Source organism: Ceratotherium simum, chromosome 38 (genome assembly GCF_057802395.1).
Source record: "Ceratotherium simum simum isolate JZ-2026a chromosome 38, ASM5780239v1, whole genome shotgun sequence".
Classification (NCBI taxonomy): Eukaryota; Metazoa; Chordata; class Mammalia; order Perissodactyla; family Rhinocerotidae; genus Ceratotherium; species Ceratotherium simum.
The window spans coordinates 201,705-225,808 of NC_141937.1; the positions used below are offsets into that span (position 1 = coordinate 201,705).

At 54.1% G+C, this 24,104-nt stretch overlaps 1 long non-coding RNA gene across 1 annotated transcript; it reads right to left on the reverse strand.

The window, feature by feature from the left end:
• Positions 1–506: 506 nt before the first annotated feature.
• On the reverse strand, positions 507–3,852 carry LOC147912223 (uncharacterized). The gene is made up of 4 exons (XR_015550093.1): positions 3,744–3,852; positions 2,510–2,589; positions 1,783–1,910; positions 507–590 (listed from the first exon to the last, which is right to left on the reverse strand). It is a non-coding gene; the product is annotated as an uncharacterized LOC147912223 (long non-coding RNA).
• Between the last annotated feature and the right edge of the window lie 20,252 nt (positions 3,853–24,104).

The window sequence follows — 24,104 nt, forward strand, 5'->3', positions numbered from 1 at the left end:
TGGGGGCAGCTCCCCAGATGGAGGGGACGGCGTGTGCCCCTCAGCCCCAGCGGTGTCTACTGTTCCTGACAGGACCTGGGCCCGGGCCAAGGGTGGATGTGAGTCACCACCCATCTGAGCAGGGCGGGAAGGCCACGGGGCAGGCCCACCCTCAGCACCTCCGCCCACAGCTCACCAACTGCGTGGAAATGCACCAACAGCCGCACTGACTGTAATTAATACAAAGAACGCAAGAATCTAGTTGATTTGAGTTCCTATATTTAATATTTTATTTATAAATATTTAAATATCAATTGATTTTGTAGCTTCACATTTTGGAGCAAACAATCTTTTTTTCCAGATTTCACATGTTTTTTGGAAGGCTTGCAGAGCTCGTGGACCCGCAGCCCTGGGTCACAGGGTCATGCACAGCCACTCCTGAGGCCCCTGGTTTTCTGCTGAGGAACCAGGGCCAACACCTCCTGCAACTCCTTTTTTAGGTTTTGATTGTAGGTTTCTCTGGGCGTCTTTTTTCTTTTATTCTCTGCAGAGTCTCCATCAGCTTTAATTGTCACCTCATTTGCTCTACCAGACACTGCAGCAAGATCATCCTGTAAGAAAATTCCGGCATCGTCATTCCCAAACTTAAACCTTCACAGCATCCCCACTGCTCCCCAAAGTCTAGAGTCCTCGGCAGAGCAGGTGGGGTTTTCACAGTCGTTCCTTCCAGTGTCATCTCCTGCCTGGAATCCCACACCAATATCTCCATCTCCCAGAGCACATCCCTGCTCTGAGCGGACACTGCAACAAAGTCCCCCTCCCTAAAGTGCCCACCACCCAGGGTCTACAGTGTCCAAGACCCGAGAAAAGCCCCTGGTTTATGGCACTCTCACTTTCCAGGGATTCTCCCACTATTCCAGGTGTGTCTGTGATTTTCCCACTGTTGTAGCATGTCTGTGATTTCCCACTGTTGTAGCACATCTGTGATTTCTGACTGTTCCAGGTATGTCTGTGATTTCCCACTGTTCCAGGCGTGTCTGTGATTTCCCACCGTTCCAGGCATGTCTGTGATTTCCTGACTATTCCAAGTGTGTCTGTGATTTCCCACCGTGCCAGCGTGTCTGTGACTTCCCACTGTTCCAGGCGTGTCTGTGATTTCCTGACTATTCCAAGTATGTCTGTGGTTTTCCAATGTTCCAGGCACGTCTGTGGTTTTCCCCCTGTTCCAGGATGTATATGATAGATCCTGCAGGCTCTCTGAGTTCCTGCCATACTTCTTGGGTTCTAGCCCTTTCTACCCTGTTTTTCAGGTTTATAGGAATCTGTCAACTTGTTCACTTCCTCACCACACACCCAGCTCCTGCAGGGGCAGCTCTCCTCTTAGTTACTTTCTTTTCCAGTGTCTAGCAGAGAGTCAGCATCCAATGCCTGTTTTATTCAAAGATAGAGGTCACTGTGTTCTGAATCTTCTCCTGCAGCTCAGGCCTTCCCAGAGCTCTAGGTGTGCATTACCACTGTCTTGTGATAGTCCCCCAGCTCCTGAATCACACTCACAAAATACGCACCCACCCAATGGCCCCAACAGCAGCTCCTATAGGTCCTCTGTTCCTGAGGTGGTGACCCCGTCCCCCAGCACCCAAGTTGATACTGCTACCACATAGAACTCTTCACCCTTAGAACTCTTTACCCATAGAACTCACTCCACACTCAAATAGTTCTGCAGCCCCCATAGAGGTCACCTCTGGCAAACCCTTCCCACCTCATTGCTACTGTGCCTGCCCCTGGGTTTGGTGGAGGCCTTACCTGGCTGTTCGGGAGTTGGGGCGTTGGAGATCCAGCCCAGCAGGTCCAGGATGCCAGGCAGAGGGTCACAGCTCTGCTATAGGCAGGTCCCTTCCCAAGAGGCCTACAGGATTTAGGCATTCAAGGGCCTGGGGGATGGCAGAATAAGCAGGCTCAGTCACTTGCACTGAAACACGGGTGCAGAGAGGGGCTGGAAGACATTTACTCAAGCTGGGACCAAGGTCAGTGAAGTTGGTTCCATTTTGAACTTCTTGTCACGTTGCCCTGAGGCTTTTAAACTGTGGGAGGCATCTCCCTGAGCTGGGCAGGGCCACCTGCAGCTGAGCCAGGAACCTTAGCTCTGGAAAGGGATGCAGGCTGCCACAGAGCACCTGGAGATCGATGGTGTCGTAAGACCCAGGCCAGCTCACGGTGACACGTAAGAAGGTCCAGCAGCACAGGTCAGAGACCCAGGCCCGGCAGGTAGGATGAGCGAGCAGAGGGTTTGTGTGGACCCTGGGGGAGCCAAGAGAGCATGCTGTCCAGCAGGAGCAGCCACTGCCCACCTGCCAAAGGTCGTCTGGGAGACGGACAAAACAGAGCCTTAAATGCCCATCCGGACATGTCTGTGGTGAGCTCATGGGTGGGCTGGCCCCTGACAGAGTGTGTGGAGGACTGAGGGCCAGGCCATGGAGGAGACCATGACTCGGGGGACTCTGCAGGAAGTGCCCCCTCCCCAAACACTCACAGGGAGCTGGAGGGGTGAGGCTCCCCTGAGCAGCCGCAGGTGTTGCTCTGACCCGGAGTCACACTGGGAGTGGACGGGGTCTGGAAAGAGAACAGACTTGGTGAGGAGAGGAAGGGCAGGGCACTGCAACTCGGCTGGACTCAGGGGACCAGTTAGCCATCACGCAGACGAGTCCAGACTGGCCTCCGAGGCTGAGCAAAGCTGCCTCAGAAAGACCCCTTGGATCTATTGGGACTCTCTGAGCCACACTGTTTCATCTGCAGAGGCCATAGTAGACACTGTGACACCCCTGCTTCCCCCGAGCCAACTAAACAATATGGTGAAGGTCCACGTTGCATACATGGTACCTGCTTTGCGGCCAACAGCTCTCATATTATCATTGTGCCATTTCACCAGCAGACTCCACTTTGGGCCTCACATCAGCCCCTACGAAGTTGATCTGGTGTGGATGTGGGATGTGGCCGCGGGATGTGGGCTGGGGTCAGAGAGACCTTTGAAGAAAGGTCTTGCTTTCTTGCTATCGAGCAAGCTTGCTCGATATTGGGAACTGTGCTTCTCTTCTGCGAGTCCCAAATGCCCCTTCTATAATGTCCCTGCCTCTGGACTGCTGAGAATTACATAAATGGGGGTAAAAATGCATCATCTGGCACCTTGCGCCCATGAGGCCATCGGGCAAGCATGCAGGAGGAGGAGTGGAGCCAATGTCCAGCCCAGCTCCTGCCCACCAGCCCCCAGCACCGCTAGTCTGAGCTTAACCACTTGCTCTCCCTTCAAGTCCACCTTGGCTCCCTCTGATGGGCACCTGCCGTCGGCAGGACAGGACATTTCTTGCTCCCCCTCGGGCACCGGCAGCATCTCCATCCCAGGCCTCCGGCTGCTGCTCTGCCCCGAAGGCGAGCCTGAGACCCCACAGATGCCTCTGGCAGAAGCCTTGGAGCGTCGATCAGCAGTGATGCAGCTGGAAGTCCACTCCTTGAAGGACTTTCCCAGTTCCGTTTTTTTTTGCTCAGATCTGAGACCACCTCCTTGCATCAACAAAAGAAACCAGGATGCTGCAACAGCCTCCGAGGCAAGACAAGTCGGCAAATGAGATAACAGGCCTGAGTCACCACGGTGACTTCTTGACTCAGAGAGGCCCAAGATGAGCCGTCAGGAGGAGGAGGGTCTCCGTTTAACCCTGGCACCTTCGTGGGGAGTACACCGGGGGGCACACATCTCCTGTGGCCTGGCTTACCTGGGAAGGCTTGTGGGTCCAGTGCTGCGTTGTCCGGTTCAAAGCCACGCGTTTAGGATCTGTCTAAGGCATGCTTGTCAATTGTCCTATCTCTTCTCTCAGTCAAATGATCACCAGGTTTCCAACGCAGCCTTGGCTCTGCCTCCTGAGCAACAGGGGTCTGGGGCTGCCCCTCCTACCACCCTGTGGCCTCCGTCAGTCTGCTGTCATCACCTTTCTCCTCTCCCTCTCAGCCTCCTCTTCTCTGTTTTCTGGAAAGCCTTTCGGAAACTTCACGTCCTTGTTAAATTACCAGCCACGAAGCCACTCAAGTGTGGGGTAAAATTGAATTACTTCCCACAGCTAGCAGAGCGGGGAGCATGAGGAATAAACGGATTATTGGGGAAAATGAGAATTTTAATAGAATAAGACAAAAGAGGTGGGAGATGGGTGAAGGGCCTGGAGGAGTGCCCTTGGTTGACCTATGGCAGTCCGCAGGTGGCCTGCTCAGATGGGGAGCTACGAGTTCCGCCTCAGTCACGTTTCCTGCCTTGTTCTCGGTGTTCACAGATGGGGATCCAGGGAGGGCCAGGCGGCCAGGTGAAATGCAAGGTGTCCAGTTACACTTGAATTTCAGATAAACAGCAAATGCTTTTCAGGGTAAGTATGCCCCCAAATACTGCATGGGACAATTACACTGAGCATTTATTCTTTGTTTATTTGATGTTAAAATTTTAACTACTGGCATCCTGTTCAGTCTTTCCATTGCTGTTGTTAGTTTCTTTGTTTGCTTGTACATCTCTGCCACCCCACGTGGCGGCCTTCTGGACGGGTCAGATGTTCCCCCCTCTGGGCCACACAGCTGTTGCTGGGGCTGAGGGGTCCAGAGACCCTCTCGTGGGCACTGGCAGGGTCCCTGTCCTCACCTGCCCTCTCAGCTGCCTGTCTTCACAGCTCCCTCCTTGAGGCCCAGGGCGCAAGAGGGGGCTAGTGGAAATGCAATAGCTGTGGCCGCAGAAGTGGGCCCTGGGCAGAGCCAAGCCAGCCCCTGCTATGACTAATTTCTCTGCTTCTGGACATTCTGGAGGGTGAGACGGAAGGGAGAGGATGAGGGGCCTCCAGCCTCTGCCTGGGGCCTTTGTCAGATGAGAGTGGCTTCAAGGGCATGGGGCGTGGATAGTGTTCTCTCCCGCCTGCTCCCTCAGCCACAAGGTCAGGAGCCATTCTGGAAGGAGATCTCATTCCATCCCTCCTGTTTCATAGGCAACTGAAGAAAAGAGAGATGGGGAAACTGTACCCAAAATAAAACCAAATGCAGTGACCAGAGTGCACAGATGGCCACACATCTTCCTGGGGCCCACCTGTGCGCAGCAGGGCAGAGGGGAGAGTGGGCCCTGCACTGGCTCCAGACTGACGCCATGGCTAAGGGGGAGGGGCTTCACCTCAGGGCAGCCTCTCTGCCCACCCACCCCCTCTCAGCGGTTCATATTCACGCCCACCATTCACGCCATCTCCTCCATCCACACCATCCGCTCTGCCCACTCCCTCCACTCCGTCCTCTCCATCCCCACCATCCTCTCGGTAAACACCATCCACTCTGTCCACACCATCCGCTCCCTCCACACCATCTGCTCCGTCCACTCCCTCCACTCCATCTGCTCCGTCCACGCCATCCTCTCTGTCCATGCCATCCACTCCGTCCACTCCTGGGCAGGCTGCCGACGTGTGATGCAGACTCCTGGTGCTCGGCTCTGGTGGCCCAGGGGTCTGCCCCATCTCACCCATTTCCCACTCCTTAGAACCCCCCCACTGGGCGTTGCTCCCCCACTCCCTCTTGAGAGGAAGATCTCGTCCAGGTGTCCAGGGCGAGTGCTCGGGGGAGTAGGCCTGCACTTGCAGGAAGAGCTTTAGGGCTGGGAGGTGACCTCAGCCCCCTCACCACTGTCACAGACCAGAACTAAGGGCGAGACCTGCTGGAGTCTGGCCGTCAGCGACATCCTCACTCCCAGCGAGAGGTCAATCCGGAGAGACAGCTGTCTACCGCGCTGCACTGGCCGTTTGCTCAAAGTGTGGCTATGCTGGGATCTCAGAACAAGCGCAGATGGACCTAGGACTTGCCCTCTGTGTCTGCAGAATGGACGAAGCCAGCGGGAATGCAGGGCAGATGCCGCTCGCCTACTGTGTACCAGGCCCTCCAGATACTTCAAGTGTTTAGCTGATTTTCCCCCGGGAACAGGGCACCAAGAACACAGAGGCAGAGGCCTCCGCTCACCCTGGTCACGGAGCAGAGCTGGGGTACCAGGGAGGCGGCGGCCCAGGTTGTTTCGTGTACTTGGTTTACTGTGAGATAAAAGGGTGGGTCCCATCTTGGGTGGCAAGTAAGGGGCATGGGACAGACGTGTGCTCCATGGGCCAGCAGGCTGGGGGCACTTCCTGTCCCTCGGCAGCTTAGTAGAGGGACGGCCGCCTGCACCTTACAGAGAGGGGACGTGGCAGTGGGTGCCATTGAAGTCCTTCCCATTGAGAGGCCGATTGTTGCATCTCCAGGAACAGCTCCCAGCTCCCCAGCTCCTGCGCTGGACCTTTCTGTGGCCTGGAACTGGATCAAATATTTTGGTGCCATTTTCATAAAGCTGAGATACTTTTTGGGGCAAAAAGGTGTTACTTTCAAGGGAGCCCCCATAAGAATGCTTGAGCTGCATTAGAGCAACAGCAGCTGGGTTTGGGAGCCCCGAGGAGCCGCTCCTTTGTGGCCCCAGGACGCTCTATGCTCACAGACGGGTCTGGGGAGGACAGGAGGAATGCCTCTGACCTCACACTGGGGACACCTTCCCTTCTCCTTCTGAGGCTGCTAGTGTTGGGAGGTGTCCCCAGCTTTCTCCTGAAAGTCTCTGGAGCTGAGAAAGGATGCTCCCTCCACCGGGGCTGAGTGGGTTGCAGAGTGGGAGCCTGTTCTCCCAGAGACTTTGAGGTGGGAGGCTATGGCAGCAAAGCTCACCTGTTCATCACACTCTCACACTCGTGCGCACACATGTGCTCACACACCCAGCAGCACACACTCACACCCATGCACACTTGTCACTCACATCCACGCTCACACATTCGTACACGCATGCACACTCACATGCTCTCACACACACACCCCCATCCCCCCAATGTCCTTGAACAACCTTTGGTGACAATGCTGTCAGAGCTGGATGCGAATCGCTGCATCCACGTGGCACGCATTCGGGGATGGCCAGTTGCCAGCTTGCTCCTGATGACCTGGAGGGCTGGCTCTTTCCAGAGCACACTCAGCCAGCCCTGGGCAGTCCCAGAGTTGCCGGGGGGCAGAGTTGGCACTGCTGGTGCAAATGGGAGAGCCTGCAGGTCAGCCGATGTGGACGTGAGGCCAGAGCCCTGGAGCTTGGAGTAAGCATGGCCAGGCCTTGGCGGACTAGAGCGCAGGTCAGAGGGGCCACAGTGTGTCCTGAGATGGGTCAGCCCTGGGCATCTCCACTCGGCCTTTCAGATGGCATGGCCCTGAGGCTCCAGCGGTGTCTGGCCCAGACCTGCCCCCAATGCCCCCTCCCCAGGGCTCGTCTTCCCACAAACTTTGGAGACCACTCATCCATCTCGGACCCACTCTCCCAGGCCCTGTTTCTTCCCATGGCTCTGGGCTCTGACCTGTTCCCTGGGGAGGGTGTGGATGCAGCGCTGTCCTGAGCCCTGAGCCGCCATTGCTGGAGCTGCGCTGCCTGCCTCAGATAAACCCGAGCCCCTGCTGGGGTCTGCAGCTAACCCCCCAAGAGGGCTGAGGAAGCCCCCACTGGGACTGTTGGTCTGACCCTGCACAGCCCCAGGTGGGCCCACACCAGGGCACACGGGTGTGGGGTAGGCTTCCCCATGGGGCAGGAAAACTGCTCAAATGTAAGTCCGTAATCCTCAAGCCCAAAGGAAGCCAGGAGGTGGGGTCACACTGTGTCTGTTACCCAGGGCAGGAATTTCATATGTATGACTCATTCCCCAGACAGGATGGAGGCACAGATGCCGGCCCTGATGACGGTCTAGCTGAAGCCACCTCCCTCCCTCTCACCAACGCCCCTGCTGCTTCCCTGGGGAAGGTAACAGTCGGGTCCATTTATCTGCCCTGCACCACCTCCATGGCTATCCTGACCCTCACGGTGAGCCTGTGCACGGCACTGCCATCTCAACTTGACAGACCTTGTTCGAGAGAACAGCCTTCCCAGAAGTCTGACTGCATGCTCGCCTGAGCCTGAAGCACTGAATCCCACCACTCTGTGGTGCTGGCTGCTCTTGGCCCAGGGGGACCCCTGGAGCATCATCATTGTCGCTTCTTTGATGCCCACGTCTACTGTTCTCAGTGTGTTAGGGGTGGACAGATGGCCCAGGGGCTGTGATTCTCCTGTTGTCACAGAAGTCCGACCCCCGGGGCCTGTGGCTAGGTGCTGGACTGGGCCTGCTGGAGGCTGTTCTGGAATCATGCCCTTTATAGGTATGCTGAGCTCTTTCTGGGGACGTGGCCTCAGTCACCTCTTACAGGTGCGACCCTGCGACAGGAGAAAGTGCTGGGACCTCGCTCGAAACCCGCCAGAACTGGGTTGTTGTGACCCTGGGCCGAGGGCTTGCTTCCCAAAGTCTCAATTTTCTGATCTGCAAAGTGAGGTAAAGGCACGCTGGATTCCCAGCCAGGTCGGGGCACACTGGCCTCACCCCAGGGCTGTGTGCCGTGGGATGCTGGTGAGAGCAGAGGGCGCTGAACTCAGGCCTCCAGGCTGTGCTCCAGGGCCCGGCCCTCACTGTATGGGATGTGTGCGTTTGGAGGCACACGCCCCCAAATCTTCTAAAGGTGATGTTCTTTTATTTTTGTTTTTTAATGGGAAGGTTGATGAAGTCTCCAGTCTGCTCCTCTCCCCTTTCTGACTGCCGTCCCTCTTTTTTTTTTTTTTTTTAGGAAGAGTGGCCCTGAGAGAACAGCTGTTGCCAATCTTCCTATTTTTTCTTTTTTCTCCCTAAAGCCCCAGTACATAGTTGTGCATCATAGTTGTAGAGTTGTAGCTCTTCTATATGGGATGCCACCTCAGCATGGCTTGATGAACGGTGAGTAGGTCTGTGCCCAGGATCCGAACCTGCAAACCCCAGGCCGCCAAAGTGGAACGTGTGAGCTTAACTGCTATGCCACCCGGCCGGCCCCTAAAAGTCGATGTTCTGACCACCCCTTGGGGCAAGGCAGGCCTGTGTGGAAAGCTTCCCGATGTGATTGTTATTCTACACCTCCAAGCCTCATCATACAGCCAGGACCACAGCCCCATCCATGGGGACTGCTGGGAGCCCGGCTCCAGGTCGAGGGAGGAGCGTCCATGTGACAGGAGAGCTGGACGGGCTGTGGGGGGATGTCCAGCTTCTCCTTCCCGGCAGGTTCAGGCTGCACCCCCAGCCTTAACCCTTAACCCATCGGGTCTCGAGGGTGCAACGTTGCTCAGTCGCTTTAATGGGCTCGTTTGGTGCCACATAGCTGTGCTCAGCAATGTGTGCTGAAACTCGTTATGAGTGGACGGCTCTGCCGGGGCGGGGGTGTGAATGGGGATTCAGACCCTGCTGTTGGGGTTGGAGACCCCAGAACTTGCTCCCCACCAACTACCCAGTGAGTGGAAGAGGCTTTGCAGAGATTTCTGTAAGAAACAGCCCAAACTGGACCCAAATGGTGCCTGGAAGCCCCAGCCGTTGCTGTCTGTTGAACACACAAACCAGGCCCTGAGCACGGGAGGGGAAGCTGAGGCCCCCCACTCCTGAGTTTAGGTCTGTGGGCCTCGTGGCCGCAGCTGGCCTTGCTCAGCCATCCAAGGCTGGCTGCAGAACACCAGTTGCCCTGGAGAGCAAACCCTCCCCCGTCCTCTGAGTTCATGCAGATCTGTGATTCCTGAAACCACAAATGCCTCTTTCCCTTTGAGGAGGCCCCACACAAACCTGGAACAATCATGGAAAGGTGTGATTCCCACCCAGCGCCCATCACTTTGACTGACGTCCTGTGGACAATGGAGGTGCAGGCAAGGCCACTTCAAAGCCCAGTAGGAGACCTGGAGCCTGGAGCAGCATCCTCTGACACCTCCTCCACATCTGTGCACCGTCCTGGTGCTCTCGAAGGTGGGAAGGCCAAGTGTGAAGCAATTCACAGCTGCACATTCCTCTGTCTAAACCCATGAGACCAACTGAAGCTACGAAAAAATGGCACACGTCTCCTGTGGGCACAGGGTGTTCGCAGTGTGCAGCCTCCGACTTTCAACTGCCTTATTCAGACTAAGAGGTCCAGGCAGTTCTCTCCCTGCTCCCATGGACAGTGAGAGCAGGGCACTGGCCATCCGGCCGAAGCTGTGGGCTCTGACCCACCAGGCTGCGGGCAGGGTGGGTGTGGTTGGCCAGCTGGTCCTAGAATCTCTTCAGCTTGGAAACTTTATGATTTGTGACACTGATGTGCTGCTGGTCAGGGGCTCCCAGAATCAGAATTAGAGCCGCTATGCAGGATCTGTTGGAGAACAGGGGCCTGGCGTGTCCATCACCTGCATTGTCTGGAACAGCCTCCTGAGGGAGGGGCAAAGGCCTCAGAGTATGAGGGGGAACAGGGATTACAGAGCCGCTGTCAATTTGGGGGCTGGGTCCCCGATACCGGGAAGGAAGGGGGTCCAGCATCGGCAGGAACCAGACCTCCTGAACCAGGGTCCCCAGTAATTCACACACAAATGCAGGTTTGAACAGCTCTGGTCCACCCAGGAACTAGCGCCTTCCTGTCCTCTAGGGTTCCACTGGGTGGAGCTGTGCCGAGCACCTCCAACGAGCTCTTGCAGTGAAGTCAAATGTCATCAGCAACGTAGTCTAGGCTTCTCTGGAAGCATGGTCCCCGGACCAGCAACACAAGCAGCTTTCAAGAACTAGACAGAAATGCAGGTTCTCAGGCCCCACCTGGCCCTGAAATCTGGGTGGGGCCCAGTGCCTGTGGTTCTGTGCAGAGTCTGAGGCCCACCTGTGGTTCTGTGCACAGTCTGAGGCCCACCGGTGGTTCTGGGCACAGTCTGAGGCCCACCGGTGGTTCTGGGCACAGTCTGAGGCCCACCTGTGGTTCTGTGCACAGTCTGAGGCCCACCCGTGGTTCTGTGCACAGTCTGAGGCCCACCTGTGGTTCTGTGCACAGTCTGAGGCCCACCAGTGGTTCCGTGCAGTCTGAGGCCCACCCGTGCTTCTGTGCACAGTCTGAGGCCCACCCATGGTTCTGGGCACAGTCTGAGGCCCACCTATGGTTCTGGGCAGCGTCTGAAACTCAGTGACATGGTCCTGAGCGTTTTGGTTCAATCCCACTAAAAGTGCTCCAGGAAGTGTGATGCGGGGGTAGGTCTCTGCCTCAGGCCGGGTGGGGGTGGACAAGCGCCTTGATCAGAGCTGAGCCCCCACTCTTCCCTGGAGGTTTAGGCAAATCTCTGCTTTCCAAAACCTTGTCCGGCTCCTCATTTATAAAAAAGGTGGAGAAGCTGCTACAAGACCCATAGATGGGCAGTGACACCATTGCCCCAGGAGGGACATCAGAGCTGGTGGGTGGCACCCCTGGCCAGAGGTAGGAGGGGGCGCCTGGCCTTGCCCTCCTCTGTCTTCTGCTCAGGACAAGCACAGCTGGGCAGTGAGGACCCTGCCCCAGGGACACCAGCTGCACCTGGAGTCCCACGCCCCTCTCTGCCTCCTCCCCAGACCCATGGTCATCTCTCTCCCTCTCAGAATAGGGCAGGGACATTGGCTTTCCTAAAGTCATAGGGACTCCCTCAGCAGGAGGTCATGGTGGCCCCAAGAGCTTCGGCTCTGCCTGAGCTGAGGGGAGGTGGGCAAGGCAGTGGCTGGCAGAGCAGGACCCAACGCCCAGCTGGGAAAACCCCAAATGGACACTGGATAAACTTCTGCTGAGTTGGGCAAGGCCATGTCACCTGGGGAGAGAGAAGAAAAGAAAAACTGGCTGGTCTTGCATCGGCAGCAGCTGTTGATAGATGTAATTAATACACACACACACACGCACACACACACACAAGCACACACACACAGGCTACAAGACCCAGACATGGTTAACATTGCAACCGTGGTGTTAACAGTTTCCCAAAATAGTGCTGGATCCACTCAGTTTACTAATTACACATTCTCACCATGATGAGGGAGATGGCCACCATTCCTGAGTCTCAGGGGATCTGGAACAATCAGATGTGCCAAGAGGAGACCCCCACCAATGACCAGAGAGGCTGTCCTGCTCAGTGCCCTCAGTGCCGTGTCTGGATCCATGGCAGTGTGTGGAGACAGTCGTAATGTCTCTGAATAAGTTATCAGGAAATGCAGTTAGGGTGTCCCTGTGCCTTTTTAATTTGTAATTATGAAAAAGTGACGTTAGCCTGTGTCTCTGAATTGCAGTGTTTTCTCTGGGAATTAATCCACAGGGAGAAACGTCTCTCCCCTGGATGTATGCTGAGATGTAAATATGGCAGTGATGCTCACGTCCTGTTTCAGAGACTTGAAAATGCAGCAGCTCCCTACGGCCCCGGGTCCGCCCATCAGCGCCACGATTCCCACCAATTCCATATTAATCGCTCCAGGGGTAGCCTGTCAGCGGTCTGGCTGAAACTCTTTGCATGAAACCAAATAGAAAAAGCTAATTACAGTGGAGTCCAACTTATAAGTGTGATTGTGAATTCAACCAGCACGACCTGGCCTGTGGACTCTCGCCTTCATTCAGGACTGTGGTTAGAGAAGTGACAACAGGGAAGAGGAGGACATGTGTCCAGAGTGAGTCTGACTGAGGGGAACACAGTTCTGCTTTCCCTTTGCAGTGAGGCCAGATGGTGGGTCCGAGGCGGGGTCTTAGCCTAGACTCTGACTTTGATTAAAAACAAACCCAGATCCCGCCTGGACACAGAAGTGCCACCCTGGCCTGCTTCTTTTGTGTCTGAGTGGTGGGCTCCACCTTCCCGTCATACTTTATTATAACACCACATCAGTGGTGCTCTCCTTGATTATGGAGGAGGCAGACAGGGGCCTCCTGGGCCCAAAGGGGGCTTCCCCTTCACCCCACAAAGTCCACCTCGTGTCCAGGAGTGCCCTGGGGGTCACAGCGGGTGGGCAGGGCCTGGGGTTTAAACTCTGCCCAGGTCTTCCTTCGCAGCTGATGTCCCAGCAGGACACTTGGGGCTGGTGGCACTGCTCCCCGTCCAGCAGTGTCCCTGTATGGCATCTCAGTGATAGCACCTGATGGGCTCAGAGCCTTAGTGAATAGGTGCTATGTGCTCAGCAAGCCCAAATGATGGCCCACTACGGTGATGACCCACAGGTCTGGGCCACCCCAGGGGCTTCATGACAGGACAGCCCACGTGGGTTTGGGATCTCAGTGTGAAGGAGGGTGTGAGGCCTCTGGGTACCACTAAGCAGAGACGACTTGGCAGCATGGGGATGGAGAAAGTCAAGAACAAAGTGTGAGACAAGACAACCACCACATGCTGGCGTCTCAAGGCTCAGGGCTCAGATGAAGGAGAAAACCAGGGAGAAGAGCCTTGTTCGAAGAGACATAACTGGAAGGTGGTTCTGCAGCACCCCCAGAATGCTCGAGAAGCAGGCAGTGCCATTCTTCATCCTCTCTCCTCCACCCTGGGCCCCGGGATGCGTTTCTTGGAAGGGACACATGTTGACGGACTGGAAGATGGGCTGTCGCTGCCATGGGCTGAACACGCTGTGGTGTCTGGTCAGCGCCCTCCCGGCCCCCTGAGGCCCCAGCATGGCCAAGACAGACTCGCTTGTCCAACGCTCCTTCCTCCTATTTCTCATTCCGCCACAGAGGCTTCTGTCGGGCTCTGGAAGGGAAGCCCACGAAGAGAAAGAAAGAAGTGGAGGTGGACGCTCAGTCCAGCAGACTTGGCCCTGTTGTCTGCATCAACCCACACCTCGTTGGGAAACATCTCTCCAGTCTCTCAAATCCAAGGCACAAATAAGCAAAGGCACGATCTGGGTGCTAATGGCATTTTCATGGTTTGGAAGAGTAACTCATTTTCTGATGTGGAAGCGGAGAAGGTTCTGGAGGAACCACTCAGGACAGGCCATGCGTTCAGAAGCTCCCATAGTTTGTGGTCATTTTCAAGGAGCACCCAGCTGGTGAGCACTGTAGGGCTTCTCGGCCCTGCGGACAGAGTAGCTGCTTGGGCTCCACACCACTTCTGACAACAGGCCAGGCCCGTTCCCTCACTGAGCCACTCACCCCAGGCTCAGAGGCCCAGGAGAGGCCTGAGGGGCCCTCCTCCTCCCACAGCTGCACCAAGGCTGACATAGAACCTGGTCACAGCTACTTCCAGGACATTGTGCTATCTCACTGGTGGTTTCCACCCAGTAATCTGGGCCTCCTGGCCCTGCAGGTCTGCTCTGAGCCCTGGCGATGTCTCAAAGCCCGCAGTGGGGGGATGTACCATTGAGGGGGGCAGGGGCCTTATAGCCAAGGAACAAGTGTCACTCCAGGATGTTCTGTGACCAGCAGGGATGCGGTCCCCACGACTCAGGGTTGCAAAGCCACCAAGGATTCTGGGAGTCATACCTGCCCCAAGCTCAATCCTTCAATTTCCCCTGGCCAGCCCAGCCCAGCTCTTCACACCTGGGTCCTAACGGGAAAGAACAGTGTGTCCACAGGGGCAGAATCTTAGGGTGAAGGGGTTGATGGCCATTGCGCTGAGCTCTGAGCTCTGTGAGGGAGCGTGTGGTGTGTGCTCTGCTCAGCAGGGCTGGCACACGCCTGGCACTCAGTGAGCAATAGTATAAGCAGATGAGTAATGAAGGATGAAGGATGAACCGGAGTGGGGGTGGGGGGCAGATCCTGGCTGACGACTGTGTGCACAGCAGCATATGTCTGCTGTGCAGTCATACCAAAGTTCTAGAACTCGTCCACTGCTGATGGGCATGTACACCGCCAACGTTGACGGCAACGCCCCCATGAATAGCTACATGTGTCACTCACATCTGTGTGACTGTAGCACAATGTATAGACATAGAATCGCTAGGCCAGATGTTACGCGCATTTGTAATTTTGATGGACATGGCCAACTTTTCTTCCCCTAGAAGAGATGGATTTTATATTGCCTCCAAAGCACAAGAGAGAACTCGCTTCCCTCCGCCCACTCCATCCCCCGAGGGGACACAGCCCAGGGAGTTTAGGGTGAGGCTGGGCAGCCCTCACCTGCTGAAGAGCAGCTCTTTCCTCCTCATGGAGCTCCCCTCATACCCTCTGTCCCTCTTTCCAATTTTAGTATATGTGCTGCCGAAGCAAGCACTGTCCCTCTTTCTTAGTCTCTTTCTAATTGATTTAAATATCGGGAAAATACTCTTTGTTTCTGATATAAGGTACAGACACGTTTTCCAGCATCTCATTATCTTTTGACTGGCTTAGGGTGGTGTTCGTGGTCCATGCAGAATTGTTTTATTCTCATGTAATCATATTTATTAATATTATTATGGCTTCTGGGTTTTGTGTGATATTTAGGCCTTCTTTCCAAAGTTCAATATATAAAAATTCCCCGTGGTTTCTTTTATACACTTCTACTGCTTTTCTTTCCTTTTGCATGAGACTCTTCGATCAGTCTAGAACTGATTTTGGTGAAGTACAGAACCAGCTTTATGGTTTTCCTAGATGTCTACCCACTTATCATTGTAAGAAAATTGTGCTTTCCCAATGATTTAAATGCCTTCATCATATAATTTGCATGTATTTGGGGTCTATTTCTGGACTTCCTACTTATTAATTTGCCAGTAGCAAATGTACAGTTTAAAATGTAATTTCATAATATGTTTTACTATCTGATAGGACTAATTTCTCCATTATTTGGTTTTCCTTTTAGGTTTGTTCCACCTACTCTTGTTAATTTTTCATACAAATTTAGATTTAGTGTGGTTAAAAAAAAGAGTTAACATTTAATGGTGATTGCACTGTTGTACAGATGAACTCTGGGAAAACCAGCATCTTGATGACAGAGTCTTCTGAGCACATCACGTTGGTCGCCTCGTCCCGGCCTGTGTGGCCCCAGAGGCTGTGACATCTTCCTGCTGTAGAGCTTCCACAGTTCCTAACCACATCCTTAGATGTTTTACCTTTTTTTGATGCTATCTTTTCTTTGATATTTCCTAGTGGTTCTCATTTCTAGATAGGAAGGCTGCTAATTTCCATATTCTAATTTTATACCTTGCCAAATTCTCTTACATTTTTGTTCATTTTTTTCAGTTGCTTCTCTAGATTTTTCCAGATATGGAACAAAATATCTATAAGTAATTATCACTTTATCTCACCCTTTCCCATTTTTGTACTTCGTTTCTTAAATCTCTTGACTAAAAGCATGGGCCAGTGCCTCCCACAAATGTAAGGGCCGACATGGGTTTAGGAATGTCTGGCGTCTTCATGATTTCAGTGGGAATGTTTCCAGTGTTTCCAGTGATGCTGGCTTTCAGGCTGAGACAGAGATCATTTATAATCTTAAAGAGGCATTCATCAATTTCTATTTTATTAGGAGCATTTTAAAATCAGAGAACGGATGTTGAATTTCATCCAATGTTTGTCAGCATCTGTGGAGATGGTCATGTTATTTTTCTCTTTTGCTCTATTAAATGGTGATTTATATCAATAGACCTAATATGGAGCCATTCCTACTTCACTGGAAAAAAACATTTAGTCACGGGATAGAACTCTTTAACACACTGCTGGATTCTATTTGCTAATAATCTATTTAGGATTTTCATATTGCTCTTTATACATTACATGAGTTGATAGCTTTCTTTCCACGGATCTCTTTGGTGTCAATGCTATGCTTGCTCCATAAAAACTGGAAGCTTTCTTTCTATTTCTATGTTTAGAACAGACAGGGGAAATGTCCCAGCGGGAAGCCACATTTCCCAGTCTTTACCCAGGTAAGGACCTGGAAATGGTTCTTCCATGTGCACCTGCTGGAAATAAGAACATAAATGACATATTATGAAGAAATTCCTGTTTTAATCTCAGTCGAGACAGTAAAGTCTAAGAGTAGGAGTTTTGCTTTTGGTAAAATGCCAAGTCTGACTCCCTCTTAAATCCATTTGGTGCCCAGCACGTTTGCCGGATAATTTGGAAGTTGTTTGAAGGCCAGATTTTAATTTTATTTAGATAACACCATTTTATGCTCATAAGCTACAATAATGAACAACACAGGAAAATGCAATTTAATAAGTGACAAAATGCCTGCTTTATGGAGCTCAGCATTTTACAAAGGAGGACTTGCTAGCTGGACAAGCGCTGGGCGGCATGGACATGCACAGCAGGACGAGTCATGGAGAAGTTAGTGTGATTGGAGTTTTGAAGGGAGGTCAGGAGGCGGCAGCCAGAGGATCCAGTTAGGGTCAAGGACAGTTAACCCCAGAGGGGCTGTGTGGCTGTGGGGAGGGGGCTACCAGTGTGGCTGGGGAGGGGTGAGGGCCACTGCTGAGCGAGGGAAAGGCCACGCTGATAGATAACCATGCTGGGGGACCGAGGAGACCACAGCCGTGACACCCCACCCCCTGTGACTGAGAGGAGGTCACTTTCTAATGTCACGAATGAACCTTTAAAGCACACTTGGTGAAATTCTGGGGGCCACTGCCACCCACTAGCAGAGACAGCAACGGCAGCCTGGGGCTTTCTTTATCCTGGGCAGGGCATTTTGGGAAAGGCTTCGGGTGGGCATGACGAGTGTTGGCCATGACGGGCTGACTACATTCCAAGAGGCGGCTTCACCTGTCCCACAAAGAATCCTTCAGGGACCCTGCCCGGTCAGTGTGTGGAAATGCATTAGATGCCCCCAGTATTCTGTGTTACTCCACTTCTGTCCAACCCAGGGTCTGGCCTCATGAAGTGCCGAGGAGGCCTCAGAAAATCCCAGAGCTGACCCTGTGCTTAGCCCTCCTGCCTGGTCCCAGACCTGCAGGACACCTGGATGGTTCTACCATCTCAGAGAGTGTGCAGGACCGTCTGGTGCCCCGCCTTTTGGGAGGGGAACTGACATACTTTGCCATCTCCTGATCAACCATGGGGGTGGGTGGTCCCTGTGGACACAGCTTACTTGCCTGCAAGGACTCCAGGGTCTGGCATGGCCTCCAGATGCTGCAAACGTTCACCCAGGCAACAAGTCTCTTTAGTGCCCGGCAGGCAGCACCCTCGATATGCACGCTGTCCTGACCCAAACAGAAGCAGTCCCAGAGCTGCACACAGCCCAGACCTGTGAGACAGTTCTCCTCCACTGACACTGGTTACCAGACTGGGAATTAGCGGGAGAAACAGAATCCAGACTTTGAGTCACTCAATTCCCAGGGCTCAAAAAAAAAAAAAGGTTTGGTTTTGTCCTAGATCTCATGGCGGGGATCGGCTGCGGGGCCTCCAGCTTTGGCAGCTTGTGTCTGCTATTTCAGCAGAGAAGAGGCGCTTTGCCTCCTTTGGGGACTACTGGCGACTGCCCCAACTCCCTTCAGCAGCTTTTTCAATCCAAGACAAAAACACAGGACTCTCGAGGCCCCACAGCTCACACCCCAGGGACCTCCCGGTGCCGCCAGGAGGAACGTGGTTCCAGGATCAGGGCTCTCGCAAGGCCCCTGCTAATGGTTAATGGGAGCCCATTTGTTCCCATCAGACCAGCTCTCCCAAACTGCATGGGGGTGGACAGATGTTCCATGGTCGCGGGGCGGCATCCTGGCCAGCTGGAACTCTCCTGGGGGCAGACTCAGCCCTCACACAGCAGCCTGAAATCCTGGAAAAGTTCCATTCCGGAGTCATGCGCTGGGCACCAGGCAGACAGAAACAAGCCCCCACTGGGCTCTCCAGATTTGTCAACTGAATTCCCAAGTGTACCTGCTCCGAACTGGGGGGAGAGAGGCAGGCCAGAGGTGGGGGGAGCGCTGAGGGAGGAGGCAGGAGAGCAGGGAGAAAGGGAGATGAGAGGGAACCTGTCCCCCAACCTGCCTTCCCCCCAGACTCCAAACCTTCCCCCTCCCACAGACCCCAAACCTGCCCATCCCCAAACCCCAACCTGTCCCCCCACCCCCAAACCCCAAACCTCTCCCTTCCCCAGACCCCAAACCTCCTCCTCCCCTCAAACTTCAAACCTCCCCCTCCCCCAGACCCCAAACCTCCTCTTCCCCCAAACCCCAAACTGTCCCTTCCCACAGACCCCAAACCTGCCCCTCCCCCAGCCCCATTCCAGAGCACAGATAAAAGTGAAACCTGAGTAGGGAATGTTTGTGGTGCCACCGCCAATCAAGGGCTGTGTCGCCACAGAAACGGGGACACTTCATCAGCTCGGAGCAGATGGTCAGTGAGCAGCAGGCAGCATATGCTCCTGTCAGCCCTGACGTGGGCGCAGATGGAGGGTGGGCAGGACCCTCGGGTAACCTGACATGTCCCTCCCTGCCCTCTCGTCGCGCTGCGTGTTGGGCCCACAAGATTAGCCGGCTGCTGAGCCCCCATTACCGACGCTCCAGTGTCCTGTAGGGCTTTACTTAACCAGAACGCAACACTGGGCGACATTCAGGAGCACAAAGCTCAGGGCTTTAGGACGGTTCCCCAAAGGCCCTAATTAACAGCCCTGTGCCTCCTGAGTATCTGCAGCTTTTGCAGGACAAATAAATTTCCCCTGATGGGATGAAGGAGAATATCTCCTAAGACATTTTCGGGGTGGGGGTGGGGCAGAGACAGGCCTCATTGGGGAGAGTGAAATGGGACCTTTGAGACTCGAGAGCAGCAAGCACACGTTCACTGTGGCTGGTCACTGGCCAGTGAGTGACCCAGTGATTCCGCCTCTCTGCCACAGGCTCCTCATTTGCAAATAATCTTTGGATTTTGTTTGACCCCTTGAAGTGAGGTTTAAATGTCCACCTCCACCTTGTCTAACAGGAGGAGGGTGGGTCTTGGGAGGACAGGCACGATCACCAGCAATAAGTATCACAACACCCACCTCGACGAGCATCTGCTGTGCCCCAGACCCTGCAGGCACCTTGGGTTCCAAGGCAGGTGTTCACACCAACCGCCAGGCAGAGCAGGCGTCCTCAAGCTGGGGTGGACGGGAGAGCCACCTCAGCTGCACCGAGCCAGCGCCTCTGGGTCCAGGCTCGGCAGGGCTCCGGGAAGGCCCGAGCCTCGTGGTCACTGGGTAAAGGGCAGGGCAGTCACTGGCTGGGAGAGCCCTGCCCTGGGGCCATGCTATGGCCAGGGAGAAGCTGGCACACTTTCCCCTGTGGATGGTCTCGTAAATTAACGTGCAGGCCTAGCCCGTTTCTGCGGGGTCTGCAGCCCCTGGGAGCATGTCTCCATCCGGAGCAAGCACTGGCGAGGCAAAGTGCACGGGAAAGCCGATGTGACTTCCTTGCTCTCTGCTCCTCTCGGTTTACCAACACGGAGCTGCTGAGAGGAGGGGTCAGGGGATGGTCTCTGTGCATTTTCTCTGAGGTTGCTTGTGTTAAAACGTCCATCTCCTCATCACTCCCCGGGTAAGCCAGAACCCGGAACCTGGGTCCCAGCTCCCCAGAACCACAGGGGAACATTCAAAGGGACAAAGCCCCGTCTCCCGTCAATCTGCAAGGATCTTTAAGGAAACATGTGAACCTAAGCAAATCTTACAGATGAAAACTGTCAGGGAGGTGCATTCCAATGCTGTTGATGGCAAGCAGAGTGGGAGCCAGCAAAGATGCAGGACCCAGCCAGCCATCAATGGGCGAGAGAGGCGAGGAGGGGCTCTCTGGGGGGGCTCTCCTGCCCTCTCTGGAGGCAGCGGTTAGAGACATTCTCTCTCAATTGGGCCTGGAAGGGCTGGTGCTCCGCAGTCCGCAGTGGCCCTGGAAGGCGCACTGTCGAGGGGAGGAGAGCAGCCCAGGAAGCACGCTTCCTCCCACCTGCACCTCGGAGACAGTTTCTACCCTGCCCATCCCCTTGGGCACCAACGATCACTTTATGAATTAGCTTGGCACTGCAGGGTGTTAGCCTGGACTCACTCTGGGGACACGGGGCACAGAATGCAGCTTTTCTCCACATGCACTCAGAACCAAACCCACAGGACTGGACTGTCACAATCAGTTTAATTTGGAGCAACTGTGCTCCGGGCTGATTGGTTTTCTAAGATTTTACAGGAAGAGCTAATGATGTCATGGTTTGTGTGGGCGGTATTTATTCTCTCATTTTTCTCTATCAGTCTCCGTCTTCCTGGCCGGGCAGGGTGGGCCTGCCAACTGAGGGACGCGGAGGTGGCCTTCTGGTTCCTCATCTTCCATCCTTTGCTGTGGGGCCTTTGGAAAGCGCTGCAGTATTTAACATCTAAGCATCCCGAATGCCAAGCACCCTCTATCCTCCAAGCTGCGGCACCACCACCTGGGATCCCTCTGGGGAAGCAGGACACAGGGATGAGACACAGGACTCGGTCATCCCAGAGGCTACCTGGGGACTGGGCAACCGAGAATGCCCTCTACTCGACCCTACCTGGCCTGGGGTGCCCCCTCATCCGCCTGACTTCTTCCAGGTCATCTGGACAATGATGTGGAAGGCAGTGGGCTGTGGGGACCTGGGAGCCAGAGCCTCCAGGGGGGCTGCCGGAGTCAAGTGTCAGCCTCCCCTCCATGGTGGGTGGGGAGGAAAGTTCTGAGGATTATCATGGCTTGTTATGGAATAGCCTAGAGAAGGTGGGAAACATCCTATCCTTTCCCTCAATGTTCTGAACATTGATTATTTAATAGTCTTCTTGCTGCTCAGAACTCAGAACTTTGTCTGAAGATCTTCTCTTTTGGACTTGGTATTTTCAGTAACAATAAAACCAAACACTCATATAGAGGGAGAGGTGCAGGCGAACATCATGTGCTCGGTAAATACTGACTGAACAAACATCCTTGGACACAACTCACGTATCAGGACCTGAATATAAAGCAGGGAACCTTGACTCTCCTCCAAAGCGTCAGCGTGTTCTTCTCCTTGTGTTTCATAACGAATGCCACAGCCCTCTACTGGCGGATGACTGTGCGCTACTGACTTGTTTCCACACCGCGGTACCCCAATGAGCTTCGTTCCAGTTGTCCCACAAGACTCAGCCTTGACGATGCTCCCCCGACTTGGCCTCAGTGTGTTCTGGGAGCACTGAGCAGCAGTCGGCGGGTTCTGGTCTGTCCCTGCATCTCCCTAGTCAGGCCGGGAGCTCCTTTATGGTGGAACTGTCTCATTTCCTGTAGCCCCGGCACTGAGCACACAGTAGTTGCTCAATAAATGTGAATGAATGAACACACAACTGATGGGTCCCCAGCAATCCTGGAGAAGACGTGACCTTGTAACTGCTGAGAATGGCTTTGTTTAAAACCTAGGCTTCAGGCTGAGTTAAAAGACTGGGATAAAATTTGTTTAGACAAATTAATGATGAATAATGACACTGAAATGAAAACAGCTGTCACCAAGAAAGATGTCTTGAGACTTTAGTAGAAGTTTATGGCAAGTGGATGTAATTTCCAGGTGGGGTTCACTTTGATGTTTCCATTTGATGAGGTCGTGCCTGAGATGAAGGAAGATGAGTTGGTGTATTTATCTTCTTTCCTGTACGACTTCTTACTTTTTGTTTTCTGCTGATAGTTCTCATGCACATATTTTCCATGAGGAGGTTACATGAAGAGACAGGCCACCTCTCCCTGCAGAACTCAGATGCATCCCTCACAGACCCCCTGTCCCGGTCCTCACCCTCACCACGTTCTCAGGGCCCCTGTTGTCCTGGCAGAAGCGCAGTGCAGCTGAGAACAGGTGTCTCAGAGCGGGAGACCTGGGCCAGTGGCTGGGGCCGGGGGCATGGTCACTGACAGCTGTTCGAGCTCCTGGTGATGGCCATTCTGGAAAGGCCTTAGTGGTGTCCTTCCAAAGTCAAACTACAGGTGTCATGGACTCGTTCATTCAACGCTCTTTTCAAATCACCATGGATGTGGCAGGAGCTGTGCCAGGCAGGGAGACAGCTGTGCAGCAGCATCCTCCACACAGGCTGATGGGGAGCGACCCTGGGGACATGGAGAGCGCCATGGCCTTGGCCAGAACTGGTCCCAAGTGGCACAGTGGCTGCAGAGAAGGGTGAGAATCAGGACCTGTGAACACCTCAAAACCCCTGGATGGATTCCTGGATGTATCTCTGGGGCCCCAAGAGTATCATGGCTATGAGCTGTGCCACCACACAAGGGGCTGCTCTGGCTGGGGATGGCCCCTGAGGTCCAGCTCTCTCATGCTGGCTGCTCCTCCCTGGCAGAACGGCATGAGGCAGACCCACCACTGCTCCAACAACCCTGAACTGTTTTTGGTGGGCCCAGGGCCTGCGCCCAAGGAGAGGGTCTGCACAGACCCATGGGCCAGGTGGCCCACTCACACTGGGAGCCTGGGGGGTTGGGGCACCAGGCCCCACAAGTGGACGGAGTGGACACCTGAGAGCACCGGCTCCCCGCACCACGCTGGGGTCAGCTCTGCATCGTGGCTCCTCCTGGCCACCTCTGCGCACCCACCAAGGTACAAATCCCTGCACAGACCAGAGGCAAGAGGAAGAGAGAGCAGCTATCAAGAGGTCCTGAAAGCAACTGGCTAGAAAAGGAAACAGAAAGATTTTAGGTAAAGACAAGTTGTCTCTGTGTTCCCGGGGGATAGACAGAGAGATTGAAAGAGACAGAGACAGAGAGAGATAGAGACAGAGAGAGACAGAGAGGGAGGGGGCGAGTGAGCTGAAAAGACAATTAGGAAATGAGAGGCCACTGGAGCCGCCTTTCCATGTCTCTGAAAGCCCCCATCACCACATTTGTAAAATGCCTCAAAGTGTCAATGTTTCATTAAACTACATTACACTTAGTAAATTGATTTTAAAAGCATATTCTTGCTCTTATTGATTTGTTTTAAATGGTTATTAGATTCCATAAAAAAGGAACCATTTACCAATATTAATTGCTAATAAAAATGATTTACATAAAATGCTTAAACTCAGTGGCAGGTGGGGAGGGAAGAAGTCTCTGAAGACAAGAGTGCCCCGCTCGCTCTACTGGGTGGTGGACTGTTTTCCAACATTCTGAAAGCAGATCTGAAAGCCGAAATCCCTGTCCGCCTGGTGATTCCTCCACAGCTGTGACACGGTACACATGCGACCCCACACTCTGAGGCTAATCTCAAGGCCAGGGCCACAAGCAGGTTTCCTCTTTCCAAGAAGGCAGGTCATGGGGCTGGCCTGTGGTGGCCGGCTTCCTGTGCACACTGCACCTCAACAACCAGGACGCAGCGCCCACTCTCCACCACCAGTGGGGGCGGGGGGGGGGTGCTCTCCAGGCTCTTGGGAATTCCTGTTTCTCTCTAAT